General features: G+C 42.5%; 1 pseudogene; it reads left to right on the top strand.

Annotated features, from left to right (window-relative positions):
* The first annotated feature begins 2,474 nt into the window (after positions 1 to 2,474).
* On the top strand, positions 2,475 to 7,959 carry LOC126952340 (isocitrate dehydrogenase [NADP] cytoplasmic-like; annotated as a pseudogene).
* The last annotated feature ends 4,648 nt before the right edge of the window (positions 7,960 to 12,607 follow it).

Genomic DNA, 12,607 nt, shown 5'->3' with positions numbered 1-12,607 from the left:
GAAATTAGACTTAATTTAAAAAGTAATAATGATCTGTATTCATTTCAATCTAAACAATCCAGAGTTTCACCAGTTTATTTCAGAGAAACATGTACAATACTATTGCCCTCATCCCAAAATATATACAGAGCTCTTATCATGTGCATGGCATAATGAAAAGCAACAATATTCTATTTTAAGGAATTAGGTGCCTCTTGTAGTCTAAAGGTCAGATCTATAAATACTGTTCTCTATTTGGGCTTCCCAATTTCCCTCTGGTCTGAAGAACAGAACTCTCCCCCGAGAAGTTCAGCCTCTCAAACAATGTCAGGCACATTATAGGACTCAGGAAAGATGTGTTGAATGAATGAATTAATGAATGAGTGAGTGAAAGAATGAATGAATGAGCTCATAAACAGGGTGCCTGTCACTTCAGCAAACAAATGTCTCAACACAGAACCACAAGCAGTGGTGTCTGCCTCAAAAAAAAAAAAAAAAGAAGAAGAAGAAGAATTAGGATAATGGTTACATTGGGTGGGGAGTGACCGAAAGGGTCCAAAGAGGGGACTTCTGGGATGACAGTAATGTTTTGTTTCTTGACCCGGGGACGTGGTGTGTTGATGAGTGAGAAAATTCATCCCACTCTGTACTTAATGATCTGTATATATTTCTATATGAATATCGCACTTTAGTTCACTCAAAATGCCTACATAGACATTTGTTTTGTTTTGTTTTGTTTTGAGATAGGGTCTCACTCTGTCACCCAAAGGAGTGCAGTGGCACAATCACAGCTCACTGCAGCCTCAACCTCTCTGGGCTCAGGTGATCCCTCCTACCTCAGCCTCCCAAGGAGCTGGGACTACAGGGGCCTGCCAGCACATCTGGCTAATTTTTGTATTGTTTGTAGAGATAGGCTTTTGCCATATTGCCCAGGCTGGTCTCAGACTCCTGGACTCAAGTGATCCTCCCACCTCAGCCTCCCAAAGTGCTTGGATTACAGGCGTGAACCACCACGCCCAGTGCTATCTAGAAATTTCAAGATTATTTCATTGGCAATTGAATCTCTATAAAAACATAAGCAATTTCAAAACTTATATATATATATATATATATTCTTTAACAAGGGTGGTGATGGATAGAATTCTAGCAATGAAGAGAAAGACAGCCTATTCATAAGTCAAGTGTTTGGAGCTACCAAGGGAGATGAGACGTTAGTCCTACGTAATTATTAAAGGAAATACTGGGCTCCACTTAGCACAGAGCCCAAACTGATGGGCCAGATAAAAGTCTAGGCTCTCTGCAGGTCATACAGTCATCTAGCCTGTACTTTCCTAATTGTTTTCTTCTCCGGTATTACTAAAGGCTTATTAACCTGCTGGTAAACAATGAACACAGATTAGTGGTCATTAATCAAGGTCACGGGTCACCTAATAGGGATGGCTCAGTGAGTAGTTTCTGTTGGTCTTATGTAGTACCTAATGGACCATCAGGGATGACCAGGTCCAATATGGCTGTGTCACAACCCTATTCTCTCAGGAGGAAATGAGAGATATATGCTGTTAGAATTCCTTTCACTTTCCACCTCACCCTTTATGGATAAAGGAGGCCAATACAACGTGGGCCTGCCGGGGTCCTGTATTCTTACCCCGTCAGATTTTGACTCCTGCCTCTCATGTGAGGTATTCCACCAAGGATCCTCTCCCTCATTGACATGAGCAGACAGGAACATGAGGGCTACTGATTCCCAAGCTCCTCACCATCAACGTCGCCTTTTTCCCCTGTTTTCTCCAACTTTGAGAATTGGGAGCTCAGGCATGATGGCTCATTTCTGTAATCTCAGCACTTTGGGAGGTCAAGGTGGGAGGATTCCTTGAGCTCAGGAGTTTGAGGCCAGCCTGGGCAACGCAGTGAGACTCCATCTCTGTAAAATTAATAAAAATAAAAAATAAAAAGAATTGGGAGAAGTGACTGGTAATTTATCTTTATGAAAAGAAAATCCCCCAAAGTATTCTTAATCATTTTTCATATTCAGAGGTAAAAAATCTGTCAGCATCATGATGACGGGTGGAATTTTTAGGTCGAGGGTATGAGCATTCCACAGAAATGTACTTACTCCCACTTCAACAGGGACAGTTACAGCTCTATCCCTATGAAATATCAGGATTCTGTGCAAGATTGCACAAGTAAAAAGGAGTTTTGATGCTTTTAAGAAGTTTTAAGGGTCCCAGCAGCTTAGGGGTGGTAAGAATTGCAGCTAGTGCAGCTCTGCAGAGGCCCTCGCAGTGCCATCCTGGAACACGGCCTCTGCCAGGAAGCCAGGGAAAAGGAGCAGTTCAGTTCAAGAGACAGTCATGGAGAGATCAGCAGGATGGTATCCAAACCTGCTCCTGCAGATGCTGAAACTGATTTTAAAATATGCAAGCAGTGAAAGTGAGAAACTGTAAACAAAAGGGAAAGGAGGAGCAAAACTATGAAATCAGACTCACCTGCAGAAAATGAAGATGCTAAACCAGAAGAGGCCAGACTCTGGTGAAGCAGGAGAGAAAGCAGCCAAATCTGGTGAGTATCCTCAACCGAGTACCCTCGATTATCTCAGCATTGCCTTCTTGCAGACACCAGAAGAGCCATTTTACCAACTATTTTGTAAATGCAAGTTTTTAGTAGTTCCAGAAACACACTTGTAAGAAGCAGGAAACCTACCCCATCCCTTAAAAAAAAATTGTTTTTGATAAGTGTAAATACTTTTTTAAAGAAATAAGCTCATGGCCTGGCGTTAGATTTCTTTTTCTTTTATTTAATGCCCCTTCCCCACCCTGGTTGTATACTTTTCTATATACATCATACATTTTTCAATTTAGCTATTCATAGAATAAGTGGAAATCAAATTAAGGGAGATATTGACTATAGTCTGTGGATGGGGGAGGGGAGGTGGTGGAAGCTGAGCTGGCAGTTTCCAACATCCCATAACCAGAAGCACAATCAGGCCGGGTGTGGTGGTGCATGTCTCTAATCCCAGACCTTTGGGAGGCCGAGGCTGGTGGATCACTTGAGCCCAGGGGTTTGGGACCAGCCTGGGCAGCAAAGAGAAACCCTGTCTCTACTAAAAATAGAAAAATTAACCGGGCGTGGTGGTGCACGCCTATAGTCTCAGCTACTTGAGAGAATCACCCAAGCCCAGGATGCAGAGGTTGCAGTGAGCTGAGATGCACCAGGTTGCTGCATTCCAGCCTGGGCCACAGAGGGAAACCCTGTCTCAAAAAAAAAAAAAAAAAAAAAAGTAGCACAATCAAATGGCAATTTAAAGTCGTGATCATGCAATTAACTTGTAAGCATTTTATACTGCTTAGCTTTGTTCCCTTGTCTTTTACTAAAATTATTTATAAAACTATTCCCTGATCTGGATTCCCTGACGGCCTTGGGTGTCCTCCATGACACCTTTGTTCCTGGTAATCCAATTTTTCCTAATAATTTTATCAATGTGTTGTGAAAGATTGGACAGGTTTGAGCATGTAGTATCTATATTAAATCGTGAATTAGTCAAATTTTAGACCAAACAAATTTTCAATGTTTTAAGATAATGGCATTTGAAAACCTCTTTCTAAAAAAAAAAAAATTTGTCTCCAAATTGTAAGCTAAAAAGTCAATAGAATAACTGTTTGGAAAAGAATTACAGTTGCATAGCTTTTTAAATTTTCAGTACTCGCTGTTAAGAACTATATACAGGGTTTCTGCAGAGGCTGTGACAGAAACCAAGGCAGCGGGAGTCCCGTTTGGGATTGCCAGCCTGCGTGTGTGAGTCTGAGTACGTGAGCAGCTGTGGCGCCCCAGGTCCTCGTCAGCATATCATCCCGGCAGGAGATAAACTACATTCAGTTAAGTCTGCAAGACTGGAAGGAATTGGGGTGATAAGAAATTGATTCACTGTTGGCGGGACATGGTGGCTCTCACCTGTAATCCCAGCACTTTGGAAGGCTGAGGCGGGCAGACCACCTGAGGTCAGGAGTTTGAGACCAGCCTGACCAACATGGAGAAACCCCGTCTCTACTAAAAACGCAAAATTAGCCAGGCGTGGTGGCGCATGCCTGTAATCCCAGCTACTTGGGAGGCTGAGGCAGGAGAATCACTTGAACCCCTGGAGGTGGAGGTTTGCAGTGAGCCGAGATCATGCCATTGCACTCCAGCCTGGGCAACAAGAGCAAAACTCCGTCTCAAAAAAAAATAAAAAATAATTTTAAAAAATTGATTCACTTTCAAGGTTTATTAAAGTCAAAATATATTTAAAAATCAGTGGCAGTTCTGTGGTAGAGATTCAAGGAAATGAAATGACACAAATCATTTGGGAATTGATTCAAGAGAAACTCATTTTTCCCTATGTGGAACTGGATCTACATAGCTATGATTTAGGCATAGAGAATCGTGATACCACCAACCACCAGGTCACCATGGATGCTGCAGAAGCTATAAAAAAGTATAACATTGGTGTCAAGTGTGCCACCGTCATCCCTGATGAGAAAAGGGTTGAGGAGTTCAAGTTGAAACAAATGTGGAAATCGCTAAATGGCACCATCCAAAATATTATTCTGGGTGGCACAGTCTTCAGAAAAGCCATTATCTGCAAAAATATCCGCCAGCTTATGAGTGGATGGGTAAAACCCACCATCGTAGGTCGTCATGCTTATGGGGATCAATACAGAGCAACTTATTTTATTGTTCCTGGGCCTGGAAAAGTAGAGCTAACCTACACACTAAGTGATAGCACCCAAAAGGTGACATACCTGGTACGTAACTTGGAAGAGGATGATAGTGTTGCCATGGGGATGTATAACCAAGATAAGTCAATTAAAGATTTTGCACACAGTTCCTTCCAAATGGCTCTAAGGGTTGGCCTTTGTATCTGAGCACTAAAACACTATTTTGAAGAAATATGATGAACGTTTTAAAGACATCTTTTAGGAGATATATGACAAGCAGTACAAGTCCCAATTTGAAGCCCAAAAGATCTTGTATGAGCATAGGCTCATCGATGACATGGTGGTCCAAGCTATGAAATCAGAAGGAGGCTTCATCTGGGCCTCTAAAAAGTATACTGGTGACGTGCAGTCAGACTCTGTGGCTCAAGGGTATGTCTCTCTTGGCATGATGACCAGTGTGCTGGTGTGTCCGCAAGGTAAGACAGTAGAAGCAGTGGCTGCCCACTGGACTGTAACCTGTCACTACCGCATGTCCCAGAAAGGCCAGGAGACGTCCATCAATCCCATTGCTTCTATTTTTGCCTGTACCAGAGGGTTGGCCCTCAGAGCAAAGATTGATAACGATAAAGAGCTTGGCTTCTTTGCAAATGCTTTGGAAGAAGTCTGTATTGAGACAACTGAGGCTGGTTTCATGACCGAGGACTTGGCTGCTAGCATTAAAGGTTTACCCAGTGTGCAATGTTCTGACTACTTGAATATGTTTGAGTTCATGGACAAACTTGGAGAAAACTTGAAGATCAAACTGGCTCAGGCCAAACTTGAAATTCATACCTGGGCTGAGGAGGATAAGTATATTTTGGCAACTAGGTCTACAGGTTTACATTTTTCTGTGTCACACTCAAGGCTAAAGGCAAAATCTATTTTGTAATTTGTTTAGAAGCCAGAGTTTATCTTTTCTATAAGTTTATAGTCTTTTTCTTATATATAGTTATTGCCACCTTTGTGAATGTGGCAAGGGACTTTACATTTTATTTTCTGGTAGCAGCCTAGGAATTTGGTTAGTACTCATTTATATTCACTGTCACTGTTTCTCATGTTCTATTATAAATGACCAAAATCAAGAGTGCTCAAAAGGGTCAATGATAGCCACAGTATTGTTCCCTAGAATATGCATAACGTAGAAATTTACACCCTTCTTCTCCTGTCCATGACCTTGGGCACGGGGAGGTTTTGTTGTTAAAGATGTCCCATTACGTGACGTAGAGCTGTACATTAAACTTGCACATGACTGGAACAAACTATGAATACAATTAAAATGTGTTGAAGATACTGCAGTCATTTTTGTAAAGAGCTTGCTGAATGTTTCCAATAGGCTAAGTATTTTTCAGGCCACAGGAGAGTTTGGAATCTGGGATAAATACTACCTGGAGGTGTGGAAAAAAAAATAAAACAACTATATACATTATATGTATATAGTTGTATATGTATATGAATCATTAGGTCTATGTACTGATCACTAAGACAAACAAACAAACAAACAAAAAAACAGTAAAATATCAATTAAGGTAGAAAAAAAGTCTAAAAACAGGTATGGTAGAAAGAGCACTGGATTTTTAGGCAGGTGGACAGGACTCCTAACCCAGAGAAGTTCTGTGATTTGTGCGACATTGCAGAGCAAATGTTACATGGCAAAGCCAAGACTTGACCCACACCTTCAGGTTCTCAGCCCTGCTGTTACCATTATCCAACACGGCCACTCAGAGGTAACTCTTCATCCTACAGCTATGCGTGGCTTGCAAAGCCAAAGAGCCAGAAACAGGTTTAACTCCAGATTTTCTCATTCGCTAGATTGCCTGTGGCAATGATTCTCAATGCGTGCCATGTACCGGATTATATGAAGGAGTTGTGGAAAACACACAGTTGCCCAGATCCCTCTTCCAAAGATTCTGACTCATTTGTTCTGGGGTGCGGCCCAGGTAGTTTAATTTATTTAAAAAATGTCCCTGGATGATTCTCATATGCAGCCAATTTGATGAGAATCATTGTTTTCCGGCACTGGTTCTCAACCCGTGCTGCACATTAAAATCACTTGGGGAGCTTTGAAAACTACAGGCCTAAGACCCATCCTCAGAAACAGTCAATCACCTGGTCTGGGTGTATCCTGGGCCCCGGCCTTTGCAAAAGCTTTCCAGGTGATGCTAATGTGTGGCAGGTATGAGAACCATTGCTCACAGGCTCCCCAAACCATGCATCCTTAGTCTAAAATCATCTCTCAGGGAAGGGCCTGACCATCAGCATTCTGAAAAGTCTAGCACCGTCAGTGTTCAGTAAGTGCTTGTTGAAAGAATTGCCTCATGAGAATCAATGTCTATTGACAGGTGAGAAGAAAAGGGCAAATTTAAGAAATAATGAGCATTTAATATGAAAATGTCCTGAGGGGGGATTATGTAGTTAGTTAAGCAAATATTATGACAATATGCAGATTATCTTACGAACACAAAGGTGGCCTTCTTAAGTAGTTGAGGCTGCTATCCTAAACCTGGGATAGTCTTATGTAGGGTAAACACACCTGGTAGCAATTATTTAAGCATACTCTGAGAATGACCCTGGATGGCAGATGCATCTAAATGTGTGTTCCAATCTAGGGAACCCAAGTAGCTAACCCGGAAGTTCGTTCCTTTTCTATGATAAACATCTGAACCCCTGGCACGTTCCATGGAACACAGGCTGTACATCGAGGACCTGAGTTTTGGGTTAAACGAAGGTTGCCAGGTGGAGGTCGTCACAGGGAGGGTGTTAAGTGGAAATGCTATAAAAACTTCATGCTGTTTGCAGGCAGCTGCAGTTTTCCTGCCCAACCCACTGCCACTGGGCTACGTGGTTGTGTTGTCCAGCCTGCCACTGCCGGACTCTCTCCCCTGTATGTAACCCCCTAATAAAACCCCGTGTCTCATTTGCCAGCTCTTGGTCTCTTCTTTGGCCTCTTGAACCTGGTACCTTCCCTATTGAGATTAATAGGAGTTTGGCACAACACCTTATCCCCAAGAATATTGTGAGAGAGAGAATCAGCAAATTCTACCTACCTTAACTAATCCCTACCTCGGACAGAGCCATTCTTTACTGAATCCAACAGCAGTCTCAGCACATGGCATCTGGAACACCAGATAATTCTCTTACCAAACGCTGTTTCCAGTATATAAATGAAGGCCATGACCCACCAGTGGGAATTGACACTGTGGAAGAGCTATTTGCCTTCACGGATATGAGCAGACTAGGAAAAGAAAAATGATTCCCCCTTTCAACTTATTTAACAAGAATGTTAACTGACAAAGTAGAATAGCAAAGCACGTCTGCTGCATAATCCCACATTTGTAATAAACGTGACCTGGAAGAAATTTACCAAAATATGAACAGAGCTCATGTTTATCTTTGGATAGAGAGATTATGGTGATTTTTATGTTTTCCTTTACACTTTTCTGTTTTCCGAATGTTTTGCCTAGTACAGATATTACTTTTAATAAGAAAAAAAAACACTACCCTTTAAAAATTGTGGATGTGTGTGTATGTGTGTGTGTACAGAAGGTGGGTTAAAAAAAATTTAAGGTGCTCAAGTCTGGGGAATGACTCTCAGAGGCATTTCTAAATCTGCTGGCACTTAGACAAGGAGGAGCAGGTTTGTCCGACAGCTTGAAAGCTCAGCAGATCCATTAGCGCTTTCGTCAGCAGGTGGAGATTTTGCAAGCCTGGTGTGGAGCTTGCCAGCCTCAGCAAAGTTGGTATCAGCCAGGTGACCAATAAAGATGAAGTTCCAGCAACCTCTGTCCACTTGGTGCCCAGCCTGATGCAAATGAATGGATTTGAACACTCTTGATGTCAGACTGCTGTTGATTGATAATGTTAAATACATGGAGAAGACACCAGGAGAAACTATTCAGAAAGATTCATGGTATAAACCACCAGGTTCCAATACTTGACTAAAGCTGCTCTCAATGTTTATAAATCTATTTGGTTTGGAAGTCAGATGCAAATGGCATATGGACGAATCTTTTAGAGAAAATTTAGCTGAACTTATGTGCTTGGCTTACGTGAGAAGCCCAGTGAGTATCATAGACCAGTAGGAGCTCCCAGATAAAACCTCAAATCCAGTAGCAATGTCCTCTTACCTTCAGAAACAAGGCTGTCTTTCCTCAGAAACTTCCAACTCTTCATAACCATCTATAAGACTACTTCTTTCAAACTTTCATGGTCTGGTGCAGTGGCTCATGCCTGTGATCCCAGCATTTTGGGAGGCCGAGGTGGGAGGATTGCTTGCATCCAGGAGTTCAAGACTAGCCTGGGCGGCATTAGCCAAACCCTGTCTCTACAAAAAATACAAAAATTAGCCAGGTGTGCTGGTGAATGCCTGCAGTCCCAGCTACTCAGGAGGCTGAGATGGGAGGATTGCTTGAGCCTGGGAGGTCAAGGATGCAGTGAGCTATGATTGCAGCACTACACTTAGCCTGGGCAACAGGGTGAGACCCTGTCTCAAAAAAACAAACCCAAACCCTGATGCTCAATCTCTTTTTGCTATGAACTTCTTCCACCTCTTTCCTGAATTTTCCACTTTTCCTCTGTTGCGTGATACAGATATTCTTCCTTCATTACTTTCCTGAAGCAAAAGTTTCCCTTAATATCCTCAACCTCAATACCCATCAATACCCCTCCAGTGTCCTCGAACACCCATCCCATCTCACCACCATCAGAAAGCCTTACAATCAGGAAGTTTTATTTTCTGCTTAACTTAAATGTCATCTATTATAAATTGAATTGTAAATAACTTGAGGGAAGTCATCTATTTATCAATCTTTGTATCCCTCCAAAAGCACGTAGGCTCCTATAAATTTGTAGAACAAATGAGTTTCCTCTGAAAGAACAGTAGTAGCACTTTATAATGATATCATACATTTGTTTATATAGAGCCATTTTCAAAGCATATGAGCCTTGCAGCTGCAAATGGAATCCATAGAACTGCAAAATTAATATCTTCTTGGAGTTACTTAGGAAACAGATATCTTGGCCTCCTGCTCCCTTCTGCTCCCCACTTCCCTTATACACACCGACGGAACTGGAATCTGAGTTTTAATAAAATCCCAGGCCATTCCTTTGGCATTCAAGGTTGAGAACCATTGGTGTAGACTAGAGCCTTGGCTCTCAACCTTGGCTGCGCATTGGAATAATATAAAAAACTCTAAAAATACAGATGCCTGAGCTCCAGCCCTCTTCTGCCCATCCTGATTTAAGCAATCCCCCCTGAGCAATAGGATTCTTCTTTTTTGGGGACAGGGTCTCGCTCTGTTGCCCAGGCTGGCGTGCAGTGGCGTTGCAGCCTCGGTCTCCCCAGGCTCAGGCCATCCTCCTACCTCATCCTCCCAAGTAGCTGGGACTACAGATACACACCACCACGCCCAGCTAATTTTTATATTTTTTGTCGCCCAGGCTGGTCTTGAACTCCTGGGCTCAAGCGATCCGCCCACCTCAGTCTCCCAAACTACTGAGATTACAGGTGTGAGCCACCACATCCTGGCCAACAATAGGATTCTTAGAGCCCCAGTGAGCTGCCAGGGAAGAGAACCACTGTGAGTGTCTTCATGGGAACTCCCCACATCTCCTACAATATTTTGTGAGTCCAGTGTGTCGCCTCTATAGTGATTTCCTTTTTTTTTCCCCACGCAACTTTTCCTTAAGATTGTATTACTTCTCATCTTCCATAAAAATATCACTCAATTTTATTTCTCAGTAGACATTCATTGAGCACCTAGGATTTGCACAAACACAAAACCCATTCTTAAGCTTCCTTTCACAGTAAATTATCTAAATTACCTTTCTTGAGCTCTTTCTCCACTAACGCTGTTTTCTAATTTTATAAGCATTCTTTGGTACCGGTATAATTTTGGCTTGTCAGTTCCAGAAAATTAAATTTATTTTGTCTAGTTTTAAAACAACCTACAGATTATTTTAAGCCACAGAGATACAAAAGTTGATTATATTTAAAAGCAAACAGACCTAGTTCTTTAACTTTGATCAATATATTATGTTTCAGTTTCTCATCCAAACTGTAACAGCTAAGACTTCCAGAGGGCTTGCAATGCCCTGACAGGTGCTAAGTGTTTTACCTCTATTATCTCACTTGATCGACCCGACATTGCTATGAGGTACATTCTATTGTTATCTCTAGTTTTTGGATGAAAAAACAGCAGCACAAAGAAGTTTAGTAACTGGCCTAAGCCCACACAACTTGTCTTCCTGAAGATGGGATCCAAACCCAGGCAGTCATAGAACATGCTGGTCACTATTGGGCCACTTGTTCTATGGGGGACGGTGCTCCAGGAACACAGAGATGCGGATTAGGATTCCAGGACCTGGGGGAGCTGCTGCTTCTTTCTTAGTTCTCAACAGATCATTGAGTACAGTTTTCTAAACCTTTTCCCCACTTTAATCTGTGGTCCGTAAAACCATTCCCACAGGTATAACCCACTGTGAAGTTTAAAATGATTTCATGTTTGGACACATTCCTACTGAATGTTAAGCTACATAGGAAACAAGTTCTGACTAATACAGATGAAGGTCTGAATGAAGAAGTCTTATTTTTTTAAAGGAATTTTCCCCTCCTCGCCAGATCCAGTTTTAAATGTTGATATCTCTGTTGCAAAAAGATGATAAATAATGTATCCTTTGCTCAGTAGTGGATGTATGGGTGTGAATATAAAGGTAAGAAAGTTAAGAAATGTCCAATAGTATACAAAGGGCATTCTTGGGCTGGGCGTGGTGGCTCACACCTGTAATCCCAGCACTTTGAGAGGCTAAGGTGGGAGGATTCCTTGGGCCCAGGAGTTCAAGGCCAGCCCTGGGCAAAATAGCAAGACCCTATCTCTTAAAAAAAAAAAGAAATGAAAGAAATAAACTAAAAAAGGCAAAGGGCATTTTTTAAATTATTGCTTTTTTTTTTTTTTGAGACGGAGCCTCGCTCTGTTGCCCAGGCTGGAATGCAGTGGTGCAATCTCAGCTCACTGCAACCTCTGCCTCCCGAGTGATCCTCCTGCCTCAGCCTCCCAAGTAGCTGAGATTACAGGCATGTGCCACCACACTCGATTGATTTTTGTATTTTTAGTAGAGACGGCTTTTCACCACGTTGGCCAGGCTGGTCTTGAACTCCTGACCTCAGGTGATCCATGCACCTCGGCCTCCCAAAGTGCTGGGATTACAGGTGTGAACCACCACACCTGGCAGGGCAGTCTTTTTCTTTAGATTCTTTTTCTTTAGGCCTCGTCTGTAACCATCCATAGTAATAGCTCTTTTCTTTCATCCTTCTCTCACTGAGGAGGAAATAATTTCCTTTCATCCCTTCTGGTTGTTCTAGAGCAGAACTTCTCTACCTGAGCGCTACTGACATTTTGGATGGGATAATTCTTTGTTATGGAGGGCTGTCCTGTAAATTGTAGGATTTTCTGCAGGATCCCTGACCTCTACCCAGTAGACACAGCAGCACCTCATTTCAGTGTGACAACCAAAAATGTCTTGCCTCATGTCCCCTGTGGAGTAGAGAGGGAGGGGCAAATCACCCCAGGTTGAGAACCACTGTTTTGGAAATATTCAGTGGCATTGCAACCCCACACGTTCACATTTTGCCATATTGCATCCTTAACTATTGTCTCAAAGATTTCAAGGTGACGTCTTAGGTGTTCCTAGTATTGTTTCTCTGTTTTTCTCCCTGTCCTTGCCTTTTGAGCCCTCATTGGATGAACTCTCCAGGAAATATCCTGAAGGTGACACGCTGGCTGCTGCAGCTGGGAGCACGGAGACGGCTTTGGAGGATCCATGTATCCCAGGGTGGGACCCTGGGGGATGCAGGCATGCTCTACCATCACCACTGCCTCATCTGCAGAGCTGGCTTGCTCCTG

This window comes from Macaca thibetana, chromosome 4 (assembly GCF_024542745.1).
Source record: "Macaca thibetana thibetana isolate TM-01 chromosome 4, ASM2454274v1, whole genome shotgun sequence".
Classification (NCBI taxonomy): domain Eukaryota; kingdom Metazoa; phylum Chordata; class Mammalia; order Primates; family Cercopithecidae; genus Macaca; species Macaca thibetana.
The sequence above is the reverse complement of the archived record's forward strand: the minus strand, read 5'-3'. Positions and strand labels throughout refer to the sequence as shown.